The following is a 24,266-nucleotide window of genomic DNA, read 5'->3' on the forward strand; positions in this document are numbered from 1 at the left end:
TTCAGATTTCAAAATGGCAATTCAAAATTTCCGAAACCAGCCATCACTGAACAAATAATTGCGATCGTGCCCAATAAAGTGTTCATATGAGAAAATTTCAACATTTATAATTACAGATCGCCCCCTACAAGACTCACTATGTCAGGTAATCATGGTACGTATTTATCTAAACATCAGTCCATAACGCCAGTATTGGGGCAAATTTCATTCTACCGCTTTCCATTGTTGCCAGATGTATCCAGGATAGTGACGATGACATCATCCAAGATGGCAGCGCGTAGACTTGGCAGTAGCTCATGGCATCATCCAAGATGGCGGATTTTGGAGGGATTTTGGAATTTTTGCGGCAGGAAGGTGAATTGGGCTACCTCCAATAACCTAATGCCCCCACCCACCTCTCCCCAGAAAATGGCGGGAAATTCAAATTCTAACAGGATAATGCATCACACCTCTAAAAACCTAAGAAAATCGCGGAAAGATAGGTCACTTGGCCTACCTCCACTGCCTAAGTCAGCCGACCACTACCTCTTCCTAGGAACTGGCACCAAGTTTGAATTTTGGTGGTAAAGAAAGATCAATTGGGCTATCGCTACTAACCTAAGAAAATGGCGGGAAAGGAAGGGCATTTGGACTAACTTAAGTCACCCGACCGCCATCACTTCCTAGGGATTGGTGGGAAAAGGACTCAGCCTGCACTGGGCTGCTGGAGTGAGGAAGGAGTGTTCTTTATTTATTTTGGAACAATTTGTTTATGGATGGAGTATATTTATCACAGTGATACTGAACACACGCTCTGACATGCCACACAGCATACAGACCTGCAAACGACTGCTAAATATCTCATGTATAATGCTCTACACACGCACCTGCTAATTGTAAACTGTCAAAATAACGCATTGCACAGCCTACGGACATGCAAACCACTCGTAAATAATGGAATACATTTATTTCCAGAGAGCCAAACAACTCGTAAAATGTCAAAATAATAATCCATCTAAAAGACTCTGCAAACATGCTTCCTAATCGTCAGCTGTCAAAATCACGCACCAGTCTTCAATTAAACAATTAGAGGCAGCACCACCATCCAGTGTGTTCGCCACAAGGTCCACACTCCAACTGACCTAGTACACAGTACCACCACCAGAGAGCTCTGTCGTCCATTTTGTGATGTAATGAAAGATGGGCAGGGGGGGGGGGAATGGTGGGAAAACGACTCTGTCTGTGCTGGACGTAAGTTTTTATATTGCATGCAGTGTCTCCACCACGAGATCTAGACTCCAGCTGACCTAGTACACAATACTGCCACCAGAGGGTGCTGCCATCCCTCCTGTGATGTAATCCAAGGTGATGGTCTGGAGGGGGAAAATGGTGCAAAAATGATTCTGCCTGTGCTGGGCTGCTGGAGAGAGTAAGGAAGTAGTGTACTTTATTTATTTTGGAACAATTTATTTAGGGATGGAGTGTATTTATCACACTGATACAAAACACATGCTTGGGGTCACGACACACAGTCCAAAGACCTGTATACTATCCTAAATAACGCTCTGCAGACACGCAAACAACTCCTAATTTACTGAAATGATTTCAGTACAGACATGCAGACTCCTCCTAAATAATGCACTATACTGATATGTAGACACAGTCAGCAGTCATAAAATGTCCATATAACACATAGCGCAGCCTACAGACATGCTCGCAACATAATGCAACAGACATGCAAACGATGTATACAGACACCGTCTGCCACCCCCTGTCCAGTAGACCACACAGGAGGCTACCTGCAGCCCCATGAAGTGATGTGGCTGTCAGCTGTCAAAGCACACACAGAAGCCCTCAAGTATAAGGCAGCGACATCCCTTTCATACTTGGTACCTGAGAAATTCCTCTCAAAATACATGTTCACCTAGTCACCATTGCTGATACTATGGGACGGGAGTGCAGACACCCCAGGGGTGCATGCGCCAACACTGCCACAAGCCACCGCCAGACACAAGGAAGCATGACCCATTGCTCTCACGCCACTGTAGGTGGAAGTTGTTTCTATTTTCGAGTATACAATCAGTGTTATGCTGACATCACAGAACTCCAAGCCACGCTCATGCAAGTCTCATATGAGAGACATCTATAGGCAGCACGTGTGTTTACCGTTGATGACAGAGTAGCACAGGGCGCTTTGTTCCTAGCACGACATGTGAGATGTGTCTAACCATGATTAACTGCCCAACGTGACTGATGCAATGCTGCAAGGTGCGTGTGCATATCTACAAACCATCGCAAGCGCATGTAACAAGGTTCTCAATCTTATACTGATGTCACATGATTATGTAAAAAATAACAACTGTGTCGACCTCGTGGAAATTGTATAGTGTCCCAGCTTGCTTTCTTGATGTCTCAGCTTCTGTGCACGGAAATTCTTCTCCTAACAAAATCTGTTTACGAAAATAGAGCAGAATAACATCGAATGCACTCTTCCTAGCAGAACTAACGTGATACCCCATCCATCACATCTTACCCTTCCTGCTTTCAAGAAATAGACAAACGTTCCCACCGCTATGTAGAGACTCCTATATCCCAGCACAAAATATGTGAATGAGTCGAGCATTATGATTGGCTCTTATCGAATTTACCCTCCGAATTACTGATGCCACCATATCAAAGCACCGTCCGCCTTTTTCCCTCCTGCAGACGAGACTTTCAGCGATTATTTTACAAAAATGGTTCAAATGGCTGTGAGCACTATGGGACTTAACTTCTGAGGTCATCAGTCCCCTAGTACTTAGAACTACTTAAACCTAACTAACCTATGGACATCATACACATCCATGCCCAAGGCAGGATTCGAACCTGCGACCGTAGCAGTCGCACGGTTCCAGACTGAAGCGCCTAGAGCCGCTCGTCGCTCTGCCCAGCAGTTATTTTACACATGTAGCCATATTGCACTGGTAATTAAATCTTACAAACTACCGTACATATCGTCAAATACGAAAAGACTCCTATTTAATTATACTGCTCTCCCACCGAGGCCAAGAGCTTGAATTTTAGTGTGCGAAACTGATCTCCAACCCAGCAATATATCACCACATACCATGTCGATGTAGTAAACATTAAATTCGGATCCTGCGCCAAACAAAATCATCCCTTTTACATCATTTGTACATATACCACGAAGACAGACAGTACCGTAAATACGTGTCAAAGCACTAGATATTTTCCCACAGCTGACGATCACAAGTCATCGATTCCAAACGCACGTCTAGAGCAGCCTCAGCAGACCGTATTCACTCTCAGAACTGTTCTACAAAGTTGAGCTCGTTTCCCGTCAACACTAACACGTTACTGTTTCAGCTCCAAACCTGCTTCCTTGCTTGCTCGCTTTTCTACACACATTTACAGACTCGGGGATTACAAGAACACGTGTATTTTCGAATGGTTCGCCATAATACGAGGGCTATCCACAGAGAACATTACATTTTCGTTTGTGTCCGTTAGGGGCGGGCCTAGCGCGGCCATCTTGGTGTCATGGCATTCCGCAGCTCAGTCAGCACCCTGCCGTGCTAGTGAGAGGTTCGTGCTGTAGTCCGTTGAGTTAATGTGACAGTTTGAAATGTCAGCGTTAATTGAAAATGCCGCGAAGTGTGTAGTGCGTGCTGTAATAAGGTTTCTGACTGCAAAAAACTGTACACCGATAGAAATCTATCGGCAGCTTTGTGAAGTGTATGGGGACAACATAATCACTCAAGATGGAGTGCATCAAAGGGTCATAAAATTTAAAAATGGCCGAACTAACGTTCACGACGAAGAGCGAAGTGGAAGACGCAGCATAGTGACTGCCGAACTTGTCGAAAAAGTCGATGCCGCGGTCCGTGAAAACCGTAATTTCACAATAACGGAACTCTCTATGTGTTTACCACAAATTTCACGAAGTTTGTTGCACGAAATCATTACCGAAAAGCTTGGTTACCACAAGTTTTGTGCAAAATGGATACCAAAAATCTTGACAGAGATTCACAAAAATCAGCGAATGGCTGCAGCGTTAACGTTTTTGGACACTTACGAGAATGATGGCGACTCATTACTCGATCGCATCGTTACTGGTGACGAAACATGGGTTAAGCATGTGAACTGCGAGACAAAATTGCAGTCAGTGCAGTGGGGGCACTCAAATTCCCCCCAAAAACCCAAGAAATGCATGCAGACAATGTCGGCAAGGAAGGTGATGGCGACTGTCTTTTGGGACAGAAAAGGTGTGATTTTTGAGGATTTCCTGGAAAGAGGCACTACAATAAACTCTCAAAGGTATTGCCAAACTCTGCACAACCTCAGAAGAGCAATACAAAACAAGCGCAGGGGAAAGTTGGGCTCAAAGATCTTGCTGATTCACGACAACGCCCGGGCCCACACGGCAGATGCCACTCGTGAAGTTCTCGAATCTTTTACGTGGGAGTTGTTTCCTCATCCGCCGTACAGTCCCAACCTGACACCGAGCGACTTCCACTTATTCCCAGCAATGAAGAAGTGGTTGGCTATGCAGCGTTTTGATGACGATGCACAGCTTCAAGAAGAGGTAACCACGTGGTTGAAGGCGCAGGCGGCCGAATTTTACGACGGAGGAATTTCCAAGCTCGTCCATCGCTACGATAATTGCCTTAATTTAAATGACAACTATGTAGAAAAGTAGTATTTAAGTGTGGCTTTCATCTGTATATAATAAAAAATTTCCAATACTTTATTTATTATTAATTCCAAAACGTAATGTACTTTGTGGATAGCCCTCGTGTTATACCATTTTCGCGGTTCTTCTCGATATGAAGCACTACCCATCATCGTATCGATCTCTAGCGTAACATAATTCCCAATATATAGACTGGAAATTATTTCTCTACAAACTCAAAACTTTAGCTAGGTGGGGTGTGCTGTAAACCACTGACTAACTAGAAACTTGTCACGTCTGCGAAGACATTTACTTGGCAACTCGAAACAAATAGAGGGAACTGATATGTCCACTCTCCAATACCGATGTCGGTATTTACAAGGTCAACTAAAGTGTTTCTCATGTCTAGAGAACCGGCAAACGTGTCTTCCACACGCTAGAAGCACACACCACAATCGATCTACTCTCAACTAAATAAAGGCGTGAAATGTGCAGCAGCACTCAACTGAACAAATTACATGGGAGGGAATAACGATCCACTGCAAACGCACCTTCACATTCAATCTTCTCACATTTGCACGCAATCACGAAAGCTATCCAAAGCACGGTTAATTCATCTACATTCCTACACTCCAACAGGCATCTCCAGTCTGACAGCTCCTACCGTTAACGGGAAATGTGAATCAGCCTCGCACAGGTCACCAACGCAACAGGCTGAACGTGCAAAGGTAGAATGTTTATCCCAAGAAATTGGTCACATATATACTTTATCACTGTACATACAACTAAATGTTACTATCGCGGTCTCAGTTGAATGAAATTCAACAATGAGCGAAGCATCTGAAATACACTCTGTTGACGGCTGTGGCTCTGGAAATAGAAATATCAGTACCATTCCCATGCTATCACAGTACTCCACGTCAAATCCATACCTTCCTTACTACTGGACATAGTCATTTCCTTTGTACATGTTGTAACACAAACACATACTTTATAAGCCTGATGCTCAAATGTGAACATATCACGCACCCCCTCTTACTAAGTATAATTCTTCATCATTAAGTGATTGCCTATGATACGAAATAATACTGAGAGAAAGTCAATCATGGGTGGACATGACTCATAAGTTTTCCCTGCGAGTGTCCTAGAAAGAGAGACGTAATCGGCCAGATGTTAAAAAACCCGATTGCAACAACTACTGTATGTTACTGTCAAAAGAGGTCTTGGTTCTACATGTGCACACGAGTATCCATGTTAAAAGCTACACTGACTTTATAAATCGAGGTACGTCATTACCTCTAAATGAGGTGGTTTTTCCGGACAAATACCATGATGATGATCGTAGGACTGTGTATTATCAGACCAGCACCAAGCTCGTTATAAAACCGTTGAATTTTGAGAGTGATTCGGCTAAGGGAAGTGGTATGTAAGCGGTATTTGCGACTCCCTCACACCGCCCCATCTAGATATTTCTATAGCACTTGTAACGTATTCTGACTCGTTACCATATCAGAGGCTCTGCGATATATCCACTGAATTATAGGCGATGACTGATTGAGCAGGAACACAAACAGTAGTAGTAGATGATGTGTTGATTGATGTCATAAGAAAATGTACACTAGCTTTTCAGATCTCTAGTGTTACACTATCTGCTAGAAATGATGTCTATTTCTTGGAATCAAGTCTTTCCATTCAACCACATACCTGCGTCGGGTCACACCCACAAGTGAATCATATTTGTGGCACTCTCATATTTCGAAACGAGTCACCTTTCTCGATCCTGTCTGCTACAGTAAAATTCCAACATGGTTTTAGTCAGCCCCTTACGCATCTTGCAACTGCTCCCATTTCTACAGCTTTGTGCATGTGATCATTCCAACTGAAGTCGGAACTGAGCATAAGTTGGAGAAAGACATATCCGCCACCTTCTGCAACCCGTGCAGAAACAGATGACCTGAGTTAGTGCAACAGGAGCATGTTTTGACTATTCAGTGTAAATTCAGGCATTGTGGTACACCTCCAAATTAGATAGAGATACTACAATCCTAAGCAGATTCACATCCATTCACATCTATCTCCGCAACATGCTATCATCGTTATTCTGTACCATCCAACAGAGAAAAATTATGAACCATAAAAGCTCCACTAACTTCATACAATATAGAACTCACCTTGGCGTCGTTGCTAACGTGATGATGCATAGCTGCGATATGGGTCCGTTGCAGAGAGAGAGTTGTTGCGATGCTGCCCAGAATAGCATTCCTCATGGGTGACCCCATCCATCATAGAATTTGCCGGCCGCGGTGGTCTAGCGGTTCTAGGCGCTCAGTCCGGAACCGCGCGACTGCTACGGTCGCAGGTTCGAATCCTGCCTCGGGCATGGATGTGTGTGATGTCCTTAGGTTAGTTAGGTTTAAGTAGTTCTAAGTTCTAGGGGACTGATGACCACAGATGTTAAGTCCCATAGTGCTTAGAGCCATTTGAACCATCATAGAATTTACCTGTCAAACTGTTGCTGTTGACGATGCAGGACGATCCTATTAAATATACAGCTTTTGATCCATTGCAGAGGGCGGTTTAAGGTTTCATCACCCGTACTATAGGAGGATGGCTGTATCCCACAGACTGTACTGTACAAGAGACGCTCCCTGTGACCCCATGTCATTGTTTGAAACATTGCTTTCTAACACACTTTGTACACTGACATACATTTTGTTTTTCTGCCAAGACTTCGATGTCTATGTCATGTCCTAAACTGACATCAAGACGCTCTGATCCATGGTCTCTCACAGAAAACTAGACATTGCACAATGTAAATCATATTGTTCTGTTTATACCATAACACGCCACAAACATTGGATGATTTTAAATAAAAGAGAGATACAACATAAGCAAACTGGAAGAGTTTTATGGCATTGGCGTACGTTTCCAAACTACACTTAAACTCATCTGTGATAGTCACAGAATAGCTGATGCCTCTACGTTCCATTTCGACTGATTCATCATATTGCATTCATGTAAGCGATCAGTATTTCGGTGCTATCCACCCCAGAAGGTGCTGTCCATCCACCAAAACTCTTTCCCCAACTCAAACAAGCGATATCAGTCAATCATTATGTGGTAATCAACAGCATGCCCGTGCACGGATGGGATGGAAAAGACACAATCGATATACTCGAATAATCAGCATCACAGTAATTTCAACACCGACCAATGATGTGGCAGCATGTTTCTCAGTTTCAGTATCATAGCTAAACCACCCCTTCTCCACTTTGCGAGTATCATTGTGAATGTGGATAGATGACTGTGCAGTTCATCCATTCACTGTTAATTCTCGAACACATAAATCATCAAAGTATACCAGACAGCACTCCACATATTTTTAACACCTCGAGTATAGTGCTTAATTTACGATCTATCTCTCTGCGTATTCTCGCTGTCTTCGGGTAAATTTAGAGAGTGGAAGACCCTCCTCACACTGTCATTGACCAACCCGCAGTGCAGCACCATTACCGAATTAGTCTGCAACCGACCAGAAGAAGACTGCTACACTCCACGTCTCGTGAATGAATGGAGCTCTTTCCGAGTCCTCACCCATCCAAGTGCATGAGATTTCCCGAGATGTGTCCAAGTCGAGGAACTTAGCGCTCCTTATCGATGTATAGTAACAGATTTCAAAGTGTTTTGTTGCAATAGCAGACTGTTAAGAACAACAAGAAACAAATTATTTTTATGCATGATGGAGTTCCCGATGGGTGGAGTTCGACGCATTTTTAAGTAAATTAACCAAGCTATCAACTCTAAAGTATTGTTCTAGCACCTAGGATCGGTGCCTGGAAGGTACTAGTAAGAGAGAACATAAACACACCCACTCCTAAAGCCACAATGTTCTGCACTTAAAACGGGCTATAATGTTAGATCGCCTGCGTTTCTGACCTATCAGTTGTATGGAATGTAGTGCTGTTGATATTCCAATGTAAGAAATATATTTCAAGTCCATGACATACATCCTTCTTCCCGGTTTCTCTACGATAAACTATGTTATGGAACCATAAAACCGAAACACTACTTCCGTAAAACATTTGCTCTGCACAATATAGCTTTCCGGAGAAGTATAGCGTCCACTGTTCGCATCCGATCATGGTTCAGGAATTACACTATGTTTGCATCAGGCCTATATAAAATGATCGTTAGTAGCAGGATATACCTCCTACAAGTAAACAGATAAACGCATAGCAGCAGCGTTCGACATGTAAAAATTACAAGTCATTCCATCACTAACTCTGTAAACAGCACATCTGACAGGCAAATGTGTACACGGGGTTGCAGCACCTCGCAAGCACCTATCGCTAACTTAGTTATGACGCTGAAGTCTCGATTTTATACCCAAGGTTCGACAGGGGGGATGGCGTACATCGCATAAATCAAAGTTAGGTAAGAGGAAGATGTCAGGATTCATCACACATGAGCTGGAAGTCCTCTGATGACTGGCAGGTTTACCATTAACGATCGCAAGTAGACAGTGCTTTAAACCACATATGGAACACGTGGCTGTATACTAGTAGAACGCAGGCTATGTCACGTGACTGATGCATCCGGACAGAACAGTGGAAAAATTGACCTGGAGCAGCTTCTCCTTCTTTAGAATGCGTACTTTGTGGCATTGCGTCAGTTACGCTGGGTAGTTAAGCTCAGTTAGCTGCATTTGTCATGTCACGCTAATAACAACACACCTTGTGCTACTCTGTCATCAATGATAAAGACACATGCTACCCAGAGGCGTCTCACAAATGAGACAGGCATTAGTGTGCCTTGGAGTTCTGTAATATCAGTATAACACTGACAGTATACTCGAAAATAGAAACAACTTTCACTTATAGCGGTGTGAGACCGATGGGTCGCACTTGCTTGTGTGAAGTGGTGGATCTCGGTGGTGTGGTCTCGTGTGCCCCTGGAGCATCTGCGCTTCTATCTGGTCACGTCAGCAATGGTGCCTAGGTGAACACGTATTTCGAGAGGAATTTCTCAGGTACCAAGAATGAAATGCATGTCACCACCTCATGCTTGAGGGCATCTGTGCGTGGTATGACAGCTGACAGCCACATCACTTCGTGGGGCTGCAGGTAGCCTCCTGTGTGGTCTACTGGACATGGGGTGGCAGATGATGTCTGCATACATTGTTTGCGTGTCTGTTGCATTATGTTGCGAGCATGTCTGTAGGCTGCGCTATGTGTTATATGGACATTTTATGACTGCTGACTGTGTCTACATATCAGTATAGTGCATTATTTAGGAGGAGTCTGCATGTCTGTACTGAAATCATTTCAGTAAATTAGGAGTTGTTTGCGTGTCTGCAGAGCATTATTTAGGAGTAGGTTACAGGTCTTTGGGCTTTGTGGCGTGACCCCAAGCATGTGTTTTGTATCAGTGTAATAAATATACTCCATCCCTAAATAAATTGTTCCAAAATAAATAAAGTACACTACTTCCTTACTCTCTCCAGCAGCCCAGCACAGGCAGAATCATTTTTGCATCATTTTCCCCCTCCAGACCATCACCTTGGATTACATCACAGGAGGGATGGCAGCACCCTCTGGTGGCAGTATTGTGTACTAGGTCAGCTGGAGTCTAGATCTCGTGGTGGAGACACTGCATGCAATATAAAAACTTACGTCCAGCACAGACAGAGTCGTTTTCCCACCATTCCCCCCCCCCCTGCCCATCTTTCATTACATCACAAAATGGACGACAGAGCTCTCTGGTGGTGGTACTGTGTACTAGGTCAGTTGGAGTGTGGACCTTGTGGCGAACACACTGGATGGTGGTGCTGCCTCTAATTGTTTAATTGAAGACTGGTGCATGATTTCGACAGTTGATGATTAGCAAGAATGTTTGCAGAGTCTTTTAGATGGATTATTATTTTGACAATTTACGAGTTGTTTGGCTCTCTGGAAATAAATGTATTCCATTATTTACGAGTGGTTTGCATGTCTGCAGGCTGTGCAATGCGTTATTTTGACAGTTTACAATTAGCAGGTGCATGTGTAGAGCATTATACATGAGATATTTAGCAGTAGTTTGCAGGTCTGTATGCTGTGTGGCATGTCAGAGTCTGTGTTCTGTATCACTGTGATAAATATACTCCGCCCCTAAACAAATTGTTCCAAAATAAATAAAGTACACTCCTTCCTCACTCCAGCAGCCCAGTGCAGGCTGAGTCCTTTTCCCACCAATCCCTGCGAAGAGGTGGCGGTCAGTTGATTTAAGTTAGTCCAAATGCCCTTCCTTTCCCGCCATTTTCTTAGGTCAGTAGAGATAGCGCAACTGACCTTTCTTTACAACCATAATTCAAATTGGGCGCTGGTTCCTAGGAAGAGTTGGTGGTCAGATGACTCAGGTTAGTGGAGGTAGCCGAAGAGACCTATCTTCCGGCGATTTTCTTAGGTTAGTAGAGGTGTGATGGATTATCCTGTTGAAATTTGAACTTCCTGCCAGGAGGGTGGGGGCGTTAGGTTATTGGAGGTACTCCAATTAACCTTCTTCCTGGCAAAATTCAAAAATCTCTCGAAAATCCGCCATCTTGGATGACGTCACAGCCGCTATCTTGGACGATGTCATGAGCTATTGCCAAGTCTACACGCCGCCGTCTTGGATGACGTCATCGCTGCCATCTTCGATACATCTGCCAACAATTGAAAGTGGGGTAGAATGAACTTTGCCCCAATACTAACGCCATTCATCTTGAACCACAAATATTCTCCATTTGCCAGATCTGACCTAAATGTTTTCACGTCGACCATAAATCAACACTCCATAGCTTTCTTGATGACATTTTTGTGTTTGTTGTCAGTCGATCCTGTAATAGCGTCTTCATCTATGGTTTCTTGCTGACTTGTGACACACTCGAAAAGATCTGGTCTGTCTGTATCCTGGTGGTCTAAAAGTATTTCTTTCTACTATGAGTTGTCCAATTACTTGTTCAAAACAGCTGTCAAACAACGTATTCTGTGTTACTTTGCAAAACTGTTTGTCCTTACCACCGATGTTCCGTGCTATCGGGTTGACGCTCTCTTTGCTTGTCTATATGACCGATGTGCGTGAATCTTGTGGCTGGTAGAACATTGGATTATTTACCCAAGTCCACCAATCCATTTTACTCTTGCCCATACTCGTTTGCAGTCGGATTCACTTTGGACCTCATTTCCGATCGTCTGTTTAAACACTCCTCCTTCATGAGAGTCTAATCTGTTTTTCCTATAAATGTTCAGCACGATGGAGCAACAGCGCATAAGAAAATGGTTCAAATGGCTCTGAGCACTATGGGACTTAACATCTGTGGTCATCAGTCCCCTAGAACTTAGAACTACTTAAACTTAACTAACCTAAGGACACCACAGACATCCATGCCCAAGGCAGGATTAGAACCTGCGACCGTAGCGGTCACGCGGTTCCGGACTGAAGTGCCTAGAACCGCAAGGCCACACCGGCCGGCAGCGGATAGGAGACCGGATTACATGACTCAGTGAGGAATCATTGTGAGCCTCTCGCCAGAGGTTCGAGTCCTCACTTCGGCATGAATGTGTGTGTGTGTGTGTCGTGCTTAGCTGTCTAAGTCTAGGAACCGATGACCTCAGCAGTTTGGCCCCTTAGGAATTCCCACACATTTGAATTTTTTTGAATCATTGTGATATTCAGCACCCTGCCACAAATTACTCCACTTAGAATTGGGATATAATTACAATTTTTACAGAGTGGATGGGATGGGTTTTTACGAGTGTTTTGCACACAATCTTCTTTGTAGATTGATTACATCATCCCACTATCCTACCAATGAATCGAAGACTGCCATCTGCTTTACCTACGACTAGGCCTGTGTGGTTATGTCATTTCATGTCCCTGCAAATTGTCACATCCAGATATTTGTATGAGTTGACTGATTCCAAGTGTGACTCATTGATACAGTAAACCTACGTTTTTTTTTCATTTTATGAAGTATACAGTATTACATTTCCGAAAATTTAAAACAATTCGCCAGCCTTTGAACCACTTTGAAATTTTATCAAGTCCCTGATTAGATATTTGTACAGCTTCTTACAGATAGTACTTTACTATAGATGACTATATTATCAGCATAAAAGTCTGAGTAGCTTTAATAATCTTCAAACAACTTAGGGGATTGCAGGCGGGTGAGGCCGTCTACAGGAGCCCACACTGTCCTTGTCAAGACAAAGACGGGCAAGTTTTGCATCGAAAACGGCAGGGTGTGCTCCTGTAGAAATTTCGGCGGTTTTCGACGACGTCACTCGGCCACATTCCTGTAAGTTATTTGAAGATTGTATACGCCTGGAGAAACTCAGGTCTCATAGTATTAATAATGTCCGTCAGATCTCTTGCACACAGCATTATCAGATGAGTCCTACTGCAGTACTGTGAGGCATCCCTGAAGTTACTTCTATATCTTTCGATGACTCTCTACGCAAGATAATATGCTTTGTCCTCCCTCTCAAGGAATCCTCCACCCAGCCACAAATTTCGTTTTAAAGTCTGTGTTATCCTTTTTTTTTTTTTTTTTAATAAGCGTTCGTGTAGTACTGATTTAAAATCTTTTCGGAAGTCAAGAAACAGTATATCCATTTGCTCCATGAAACCTTCAGGTTTTGTCTGTGATTGATAAGCTGCCATTAAAATCTGCATATAGCGGAAAATTAACTGTAGATGCAAACATAAAAAGTGATTTTGTGTACTGTCAGAGCTACTTAAATAGGTGTTACGTGTTGGTGTATACAACAGTGATCGAACAGCCCACTGGAATGTTGACGGAAACGATTTTTATCCTCTGCTTCGTTTGTGTCACGCCATGCGCTTGACATTCTGCAGCAGGTCTTATGAAAGGAAAATGTGGCTGCTTTGTCCACGATTGTGAGCAGCACAGTGCAACTGGCAACTAGCTGCGCGTGGGCAAAGAGGTCTGCATTCGCGACAGATGTAGGGCTTCCGCTGTGGAACATGGCTTCTCTCCGGATTAATGCTCCGCCTACGGCGTGATTTTATCGAGATAAAACATGCGTTTTATCTCACCGTTACCCGGGAGTGACAGATTTTTCCGCGGAACTCAGTTCACACTATCGGCCATGAAGTTTGTACCTCGACAGCACTCGTGTGCTCACATAATATGTATTCGCTGTAGCTACTGAACATGGAATGACCCCAGAATGCCCCCAGTCGCAATTCTGCAGAAAGGAGAATCTAATGACGAATGAGCTCGTGGGCCCGATGCAAGCCTTTTCTAATCCATGCGTCTTCGGTAGCTCGCATGTAGATATCTTCAGTTTAACAGTCTTCTATGTGTGACTAATAAGTGGATGCCAATGATGATGATAATGATGATGAAGATGATGATGATGAGAGGATGAGATAAGGGGAGGGAGAAACCTGGTTTACGCACATTGCTTATTCCTTTAAAATCTACGTCTACATCTGTATATACCAGGTGTTTCTACTATGGGTCACCAGGCGTGTTTTCTCTGGTATTTTGGCAGATATTTGCAATTTTCAACGTTTAGCTACATCTAAATCTACATTTATACTCCGCAAGCCACCCAACGGTGTGTGGCGGAGGGCACTTTACGTGCTACTGTCATTACCTCCCTTTCCTGTTGCAGTCGCGTATGGTTCGCGGGAAGAACGACTGCCGGAAAGCCTCTGTGCGCTCTCGAATCTTTCTGATTTTACATTCGTGATCTCCTCGGGAGGTATAAGTAGGGGGAAGCAATATATTCGATACCTCATCCAGAAACGCACCCTCTCGAAACCTGGACAGCAAGCTACACCGCGATTAAGAGCGCCTCTCTTGCAGAGTCTGCCACTTGAGTTTGCTAAACGTATCCGTAACGCTATCACGCTTACCAAATAACCCTGTGACGAAACGCTCCGCTCTTCTTTGGCTCTTCGCTATCTACTCTGTCAACCCGATCTGGTACGGATCCCACACTGGTGAGCAATACTCAAGTATAGGTCGAACGAGTGTTTTGTAAGCCACCTCCTTTGTTGATGGACTTCATTTTCTAAGGACTCTCCTAATGAATCTGAACCTGGCACCCGTCTTACCAACAATTAATTTTATGTGGTTATTCCACTTCAGATTGTTCCGTACTCATACGCCCAGATATTTTACAGAAGTAACTGCTACCAGTGTTTGTTCCGCTATCATATAATCATACAATAAAGGATCCTTCTTTCTATCTATTCACAATACATTACATTTGTCTATGTTAAGGGTCGGTTGCCACTCCCTGCACCAAATGCCTATCCGCTGCAGATCTTCCTGCATTTCGCTGCAATTTTCTAATGTTGCAAGTTCTCTGTATACTACAGCATCATCTGCGAAAAGCCGCATGGAACTTCCGACAGTATCTACTAGGTCATTTAAATATATTGTGAAAAGCAATGGTCCCATAACACTCCCCTGTGGCACGCCAGAGGTTACTTTAACGTCTGTAGACGTCTCTCCATTGAGAACAACATGCTGTTTTCTGTTTGCTAAAAACTCTTCAATCCAGACACACAGCTGGTCTGATATTTCGTAGGCTATTACTTTGTTTATCAGGCGACAGTGCGGAACTGTATCGAACGCCTTCCGGAAGTCAAGGAAAATGGCATCTGCCTGGGAGCCTGTATCTAATATTTTCTGGGTCTCATGAACAAATAAACCGATTTGGGTCTCACACGATCGCTGTTTCCCGAATCCATGTTGATTCCTACAGAGTAGATTCTGGGTTTCCAGAAATGACATGATACGCAAACATGTTCTAAAATTCTACAACAGATCGATGTCAGAGATATAGGCCTATAGTTTTGCGCATCTGCTCGACGACACATCTTGAAAACTGGAACTACCTGTGCTCTTTTCCAATCACTTGGAACCTTCCGTTCCTCTAGAGACTTGCGGTACACGGCTGTTAGAAGGGAGGCAAGTACTTTCGCGTAATCTGTGTAGAATCTAATTGGTATCCCGTCAGGTCCAGTGGACTTTCTTCTGTTGAGTGATTTCAGTTGCTTTTCTATTCCTTGGACACTTATTTCGATGTCAGCCATTTTGTCGTTCGTGCGAGGATTTAGAGAAGGAACTGCAGTGCGTTGTTCCTCTGTGAAACAGCTTTGGAAAAAGGTGTTTAGTATTTCAGCTTTACGCCTGTCATCCTCTGTTTCAATGCCATTATCATCCCAGAATGTCTGGATATGGGCCGGTCGGAGTGGTCGAGCGCTACAGTCTGGAACCGAGCAACCGCTACGGTCGCAGGTTCGAATCCTACCTCAGGCATGGATGTGTGTGATGTCCTTAGGTGAGTTAGGTTTAAGTAGTTCTAAGTTCTAGGGGACTGATGACCTCAGCAGTTAAGTCCCACAGTACTCAGAGCCATTTTTTTTTGTCTGGATATGCTGTTTCGATCCACTTACTGATTTAACATAAGAACAGAACTTCCTAGGATTTTCTGTCAAGTTGGTACATAGAATTTTACTTTCGAATTCACTGAACGCTTCACGCAGAGCCCTCCTTACGCTAACTTTGACATCGTTTAGCTTCTGTTTGTCTGAGAGGTTTTGGCTGCGTTTAAATTTGCAGAGAAGCTCTCTTTGCTTTCGCAGTAGTTTCCTAACTGTGTTGTTGAACCACTGTGGGTTTTTCTCGTCCCTCACAGTTTTACTCAGCACGTAACTGTCTAAAACGCATTTTACGATTGCGTTGAACCTTTTACATAAACACTGAACATTGTCAGTGCCGGAACAGAAATTTTCGTTTTGATCTGTTAGGTAGTCTCAAATCTGCCTCCTATTTCTCTTGCTAAAGAGATAAACCTTCCTCCCATTTTTATATTCCTATTTGCTTCCATATTCAGGGATGCTGCAACGGCCTTATGATCACTGATTCCCTGTTCTGCCCTTACAGAGTCGAAAATTTCGTGTCTGTTTGTTATCAGTAGGTCCAAGATTTTATCTCCACGAGTCGGTTTTCTATTTAATTGCTCGAGGTAATTTTCAGATAGTGCACTCACGAGTACTGCAGCTGCGACAAGACGGCAGAAGCGCGCTGCTGGAGTACTGATTATTCTTCGTGTTTTACTGTTCCTATTAATACGTATAGGTAAAATGATATCACACTACACTAATCTAGTACCGCTTTGTCGAATGTGGACGTAAAAATCTGAGCTAAAAATTAGTTTGTTTGAAATGGGAACCAAACCGACGCATTCCGTCGACGTTGGGCGTCGTACGAGAAACGTGGTTAGCAGCATTTGTTTGGGCTAAATCCTACTACACATTGCAAAAATAAAATTGCTAATATCTGTTGAAACACTGTGCCTGACGACTCTTAGGGGAGACAAGCTGTGCCAGAGTCCCCACTTTTGTATCCTTGTTAGTACTACTAAAATTTTGTAACCGCCCAACAGTTCCACAGTAACGATGATCTATAAAGTAGGGAATTAACTTTACTTTATAAAATTTACAAAACAGAGTTACAGCAGGTTACGGCGTACAATAATAATTACTTACCAAATAGTTCGTGTCAAAATCGTATGAAAACCTGTTGAAAATGTCTTTAAAACCTTTACCGCCACGAACCACCATGAAAACTGGAACGTCCGCTAATGGCCTGTGGGGAGCAAGTTGACTAGCACAGCACTCGTAATATGCAAGCCACCATACGGTCCTTAGTGGAGGGTGCGTCTGGTACCCTCATTTTGCGCCTTCCCTGTTCCATTCGCGAATGGTGCGTGGGGTTAACGACTGTCGATACTTCCGTATGAGCCGCAATTTCTCTGATTTATTCGTGATACACAGCGCCTCTCCTGTCGCGTCTGCCCCTGGAGCTAGTTGAGCATCTGCGCTATGCTCTGCCGCTTACTAAACGATTCCGTGACGAAACGTGCCTCTCCCCCTCGGATTTTCTCTCTCTTCTGTTAACCCTACTTGCTAAGGTTCCCAGACTGACGAGCAGTACTCAAGAATCGGTTATATGAATGTTTTGTGAGATACATCTTTAGTGAATGAATTACATTTCTTTAATATCCTGACAATGAATCTCAACCTAGCATCTACCTTCCCTACAGTTTGTTTTATGTGGTCATTACACTTTAGTAGTTAAGTCACTAGATTTGCAAATGAGCCCCTCTCTTGTTTACTACCGAGCGAGGTGGCGCAGTGGTTAGCACACTGGACTCACATTCGGGAGGACGACGGTTCAATCCCGTCTCCGGCCATCCTGATTTAGGTTTTCCGTGATTTTCCTAAATCCTTTCAGGCAAATGCCGGGATGGTTCTTTTGAAAGGGCACGGCCGATTTCCTTCCCCATCCTTCCCTCACCCGCGCTTGCGCTCCGTCTCTAATGACCTCGTTGTCGACGGGACGTTAAACACTAATCTCCTCCTCCTCCTCCTCTTGTTTACTGTAATCATTATTTTTGTTTTTAACTAATATTGGTTAAACCTGTCCTTCACTAACCATACAAGACCAGGTAGCACATAATAATAGTCAAGTACAATTAATACACACATTCAATATACAGAAGCGAATAGGACACACAGAATACAAACCTTCTATCTTTGTTTCTCAGTGATTACTTTAAGAATCATTAGCCAGAAACCTACCAAGCCGATCTATTCTTTTTGATATGATGGAAACGAAATGTGATCCCACAAACTAGCCCTTTCATTGTAACAACAAAATTGTATACACTTTCAGATTTATTTATCATTAAGGTAGGATTGGATTACTCTTTCAATTTGAGATAATTAAGTTTGTACTATTTTAACACTCTTTTTAACCAGACCCTAACCTCTACAAAACAAAGACAATTTCCAGTAAAATTTTACTTCAAACAACCTCTAGACAAAATGTTTATAGTACAACTAGTGAAAAAAGTAAGTTTTGAAAACAATTTTAAATCAGTAAACATTAGTACTCTCTTTTCCAAGTAATACTCTTTCCTAAACTGATTTTTAAGTTCATTTTCTAGTTAAGTTTCAAAACATTCAAACATGGACAGTCACTGTTATATGTATGAGAAACAGGTAATTCTTGCCAGCACATTAAGTGTATGGCATAAAACTTTGCCACACATCAGAAAAATGCACCATAGAATTGTTAATGCTTTCTCATGCACAGGACATTCTCGGATTTCATTACTTAACGGACAAAATCCTAGTTGGAAAAGTGCATGGGATGGACACTTTCTTGAAACACATTTTTGAACATCAGGATTATATTTCCATACAACCAAACACAACATTACCGGTTCACACATTAATACGTTTCTGACCTTTCGTGAGTGTGACGAAGTAGTTGCACAATCGAGGTGGCGAGTATGTGACGGCTAAGTGGTCTTTTCATTGGCAATAATAAGCTTTATTTACCTCTTCTTGGCGTTGTTAATAATAATTTTAGAGATTTTCCCAAGTCGAGACCACCATTTTACAGCCGCATATTAAATCCGAGGCCATTCCATTCCATTTGTAATACTAAAAGCTTCACTCGGCACCTGCGCTGTTTGCTCTTCAGTCACTTGCTGTAGACTGCCTACTGTGCTCTCTTGTTTGGCGCCAGACGAGCGCCACATCCACCTTTTCCTATCCCGCCAACTCGCTTCCGTTGCAGAGGGGGACTAAATTGGATTTTTCTTTATATAATGCAAAGCCCCTATGTATGAAGCGGTTACAATGTAGTTACCAACAAACATATTTTAAAAAATCTCATCATTTAAGCATATTAAGAAGTCAACACAAAGAAACATAGTTAAATGCTACTCTCCTCCCAATTATACAAAGAACTCGACTTGAAAAGAGTAAACACGTCACAAAACCTTTACATTTCTTTAAAGCAGATCAAAGACATTACATATTACAGAATATATGCTTTACATTGCTCATAATAAATCAATACAAATTATTTACTGTATTACACTGTGGTGTTACACAGTGACTGGCATCTGGACCATCAGTCTCCTTGTGCTTTTGTGCTTATCTAGAGTAGCCTTCGATTCCCATGCACTATTTCGGACCGTAGCTTATTTTCACGGCATACTTGTGTTTTCAGTGCCCACAATCTCATTTCAGTTTTTTCTTAGTTTATTCTGATGCTCATATCTATCGCATTTTTCAATTCCTTAACCCACGGCAGACCTTGCTACACTGTTATATTTCCACTTACAGGAACAGTTAAGTGTTTATTCTGACAATTTTCATGCTCCAACACACACAATAAACTCTTTGGCGTCTTGGCCGATGCCCATCCATCCTCCTCCTCCCGGTTTCAGTGCACATCCACACATTATACATCCGATGACATTCTCCGCCGGCCGGTGTGTCCGAGCGGTTCTAGGCGCTTCAGTCTGGAACCGCGCGACCGCTACGGTCGCAGGTTCGATTCCTGCCTCGGGCCTGGATGTGTGTGATGTCTTTAGGTTAGTTAGGTTTAAATACTTCTAAGTTCTAGGAGACTGATGACCTCAGATGTTATGTCCCATAGTGCTCAGAGCCGTTTGTACCATTTTTGAACGACATCCTCGACGACACTCTTCAACATCTCACACATTCCACGGCATCCTCCATGCCACTCCTCGACACATCACGCGTTGTTCTCCATGTCGCTAATTGACATCTTCCGGGCCTCCATTCTTATCTACAAACAGCAAGGCTTTGGTGCTCCTGCCACATCACCACCTCTCCCTGCACTCCAGGCACAGCATCTTTCCAACTTCCCGTTAATCTACGCTCTCATGTCATTTCCTTCCCATTTCTGTTCCTCTGGTAACTCCTTTTCATGGTACCAGCCACTTACAGGGAAGTCTCATGATAACCATCTGGACTGCTGCTAATACAATCGCCTCCAACAGCACAATTGCCTCCAGAGGAATCGTAGCCTCCAATGGCACATCGCCACCAGTGGTACCTCGCCTCCAGTGGCACTGTTGTTTCCAATGGGGCATTGCCGCCTCCAGCAGGTTTCCGTCGCCTCCAGCAGGGCACCATCGCCCCCAGTGACAATGTCGCCGCCAGCGTCATTGTCGTCTCCATACAGCACTGTCGTCTCCATGAGGCACCTTCGTCTGCAGTGGCATCGTCATCTCCAGTGGCACCGTCATCTCAAATGGCGCTATCATCTACAATGGCACTATCGCCTCCAGTGCAACTATTGCCTCCAGTGGTGCCATAACCTCAAGTGGCACCATTGCCTCCAGTGGTACCATCGCTTCAAGCTGCACCTTCACCTTTGGCATCACGTTTTACATTCTTCTGGTCAGGCCATCTGCTTTTGGTTACATCCTGTTCATGACCCATTCTTGCCTCTATTCCCCAGGATCTACATGCTTCTCCTATAATTCTTCCTCCTAGACAGGTCATGCTCCTCATGCATTTGCACTGTTTCCAGACAAGCAATACTGCAAGACTCAACCCGCCTTCTGACAATCCACGCCCTGTGCTGCTCCTGCTTTGTCGCCTGTGCAAGATCCCTCATGCCAGTGACACCTCTTGCGGCCACACGGGTCTCATTGCATTGCACAGGCCTGCAACTGTTCCTCATCTGGACACTTCATTCAGGCCATAAGCAGGACTTGCATGAGCCTACAGTTGTGCACTACTGGAAATTTCGACTCAAACCAGAGCCGCGCTGGGTCTCACCTCCTTCACCACCTATGGCGGCCAGATCGACCTTCCACGATGACACTGTAGCATCTCCTTCCCAGCCTCAAGCAGGCAGCTGTTCCTTCTATGATGGCATCTCTCTTTTTCAGATTTCGTCTTATGAGCTCTCGTTGGAGCCAGAGCTATCTGTCACCATGTTCAAGCCACCTGCCTTTGGCCAATGCTTCCTGAGCCCAGCCCTCCACTGTCACGATCACCCATCACAAGGACAGTCTTACCAACTCTGGAGCGTCTCCACGCTTTGGCAGCTATGTCTTCTGCGAGATGCCTACGCCGTCTCTTCCCTCAGGGAAGACGGATGCTGTATCCCATGGCGAAACATCCACCAAAAATACAGTTATGTACCAAGGATTTCCGGAGCTCTGGCCCAATAGTGTCGCCGGCCGGATGGCCGTACGGTTCTAGGCGCTTCAGTCTGGAACCGCGTGACCTCTACGGTCGCAGGTTCGAATCCTGCCTCGGGCATAGATGTGTGTGATGTCCTTAGGTTAGTTAGGTTTAAGTAGTTCTACGTTCTAGGGGACTGATGGGCACAGATGTTAAGCCCCTAGTGCTCAGAGCCATTTGAACCATTTCGAACCCAATAGTGTCACTTTCTCTGCAGCCACCATGGTACCGTGTGAATCCAGCCTGGCCACAAGAATTATAAGTATCGCTGCAAACAGCGCTGCCATTGCGGTATTACGCTGCTTCCACGAGTCACGTGCCTCCGCAGATGTCCTTTCGGCGAATGAGTATTTAGGTCGCTACCCGATCACTACGCAGTCAGGGCACTCTCCGGGCTTCACGCCGAACACGGCCAGTGGTCCCTCAACCGGACCTATCTTGCCAAGTGTCCTCTACGCTGGCCACGCCTAGCGGTCGATCAGTCGGAGTTCCTTCACCAAGCACACTCTACGCCCTGTGCTCTACACTGGCTGCGCCAAGTAGTCCATTCATCAGAGTCCACCGCAGCACGCTGTTGCTTGGGATTTTATTTATGACTCGCCTCCGAGCTCATTGCCGCAAGGGACACTATCACCATGGACCTCGGCCACATATGAACATCCCTGTCCAATGTCAATGATTACCCACTAGGACATTCCAGTACAAAGCCAGTGATTACCTGCTATGACATCAGAATGAACCAAGTAGTAAAGATTCATATTCCAAGAAACTGTTACTGTATTTGGTTACTTAGCGCTATAAAAATCTCGTTGTTATTGGTTACTTGGGCACATCAATTGTAGTGTGTTGTTCCCCTCTGTCACGATCACTACAACAACTTTCTTAATTAAGTGAAATAATAGTCTTATCTAAGGATGTTAGTAAATGGAGAATGGAAAAGGAAAACTTTCTAAGTGTCAGAACTCACATTGGACAGGAGAATGAAGAAAACGATGTTTGTTGGTACATAACTGATTTGTATCTAGAAACTTGAGAAGGTATTTTGACAACACATAATTATGACGAACATCGCATCATCAGTCACGAAAGAGAGAGAGAGAGAGAGATACATCAGAAAATAAATATTTGATTAAGACCGTTCTGAGTGCCATACCTGGAAAGTAAAATAGTTTTGTTCCAAGAGCCACTAGTACAGAAGCACTACGTTTTATTTGTGACAATACAAGCACAGAAATACAGCAGTAAGTTTATAACTAGTGAAACTGTCGCCAAAACCCGTTTATCATATCTTTCAAATTTTGGAACTCCAGGGAGAAGCCTTGCATGGCGAAAAGACCGTGCACCATTTAATAATGGATGTTCGAAACACTTCTTCCCTGATTAGGCACCTAAGTCGAGGGACATGCAACGGAGTACAGAGGACACAACAGAACTGAAAATGCCTTTTGTAAAATATCAGAACTTAGAACGTTCTCCATTTCCACTCTTCAAATGCTAATAGTGTGTCACTCGTAGTTCATTTTATGGGGATCAACTTTAGAGATAGGTAGTTAATGGATAGTAGGATTAATGCTGTGAATACAAATTACCGGTTAATGAGTGAGTGACCGTGGCAGGCTTCTTCCTCTGGCATTGGTTGAACGGAGTGGACATGTCTTTGAGACAGGTAACGTACAGAATAGGCCCCTTAACTCATGTGAGACAGCGCAGACAAGTAAGGAACGGGCTCGAATCTAAAGGATGTTGGTTCGAATACTAATACGACCATTCAGATTCAGCGTCCGTTAAACGAACGTTCAGCGTCGTCACATGGTTCTTAAAACTGTGCCAGCGTTGGGCACTTTGACCGTAAACTTTGTCAAGAGTATAATCTAGCTCGCCTGGGCCATAAAATGGTGCTCTTCACTGTAAATTATTGTCAGAAGGCGAGGGAATGATATTCGCGAAGAGCTAATGCAATAGAAAAACCTCTCACAACAGAGCGCGGCGCGGGACGACGAAGCGGCAGCGGCGTGCACTCAGCGGCGGAAATGAATTGCCGGTGGAGCTCGTACAGCCACTCGCTGTCTCGCGTCACTCTCCTCGAAACAAAGAGCGCTCAGAGAGCGTCTTGCACCGGCTCCATGCACCGCTGGTAGGCGCCAGGGAATATATAGCAAACCTTCAAACCATTGCGACAAGCATACAGCTCAAATTGTCAAATTTATTCTTAGGTTAAATTTATGTAAGAGTCTGTACAGCTTTTAGTAATTCCTTCTAAATGGAGCCAAAAGCCCTTATGAAATTATTAAGTGACATCATTTTCCCTTTCACTGCTTACAGTTGTTAGACACCCGTGTGTCAAATACAGTTAGCTGATTTTGGTCTCTGTGAACATTACCGAGTGAATAGTACGCACAGATAACGAACGTATGGTCCACCTGACAGTGGCTACGGAGGCATATCCCAGATAAAGTTGCTAGTCATACAGACATTTGTATAATAGCTGTGACCAAATAAAAGAAAAATGCTGTCAATAATATTGTGC

Source organism: Schistocerca nitens, chromosome 3 (assembly GCF_023898315.1).
Source record: "Schistocerca nitens isolate TAMUIC-IGC-003100 chromosome 3, iqSchNite1.1, whole genome shotgun sequence".
NCBI classification, from domain to species: domain Eukaryota; kingdom Metazoa; phylum Arthropoda; class Insecta; order Orthoptera; family Acrididae; genus Schistocerca; species Schistocerca nitens.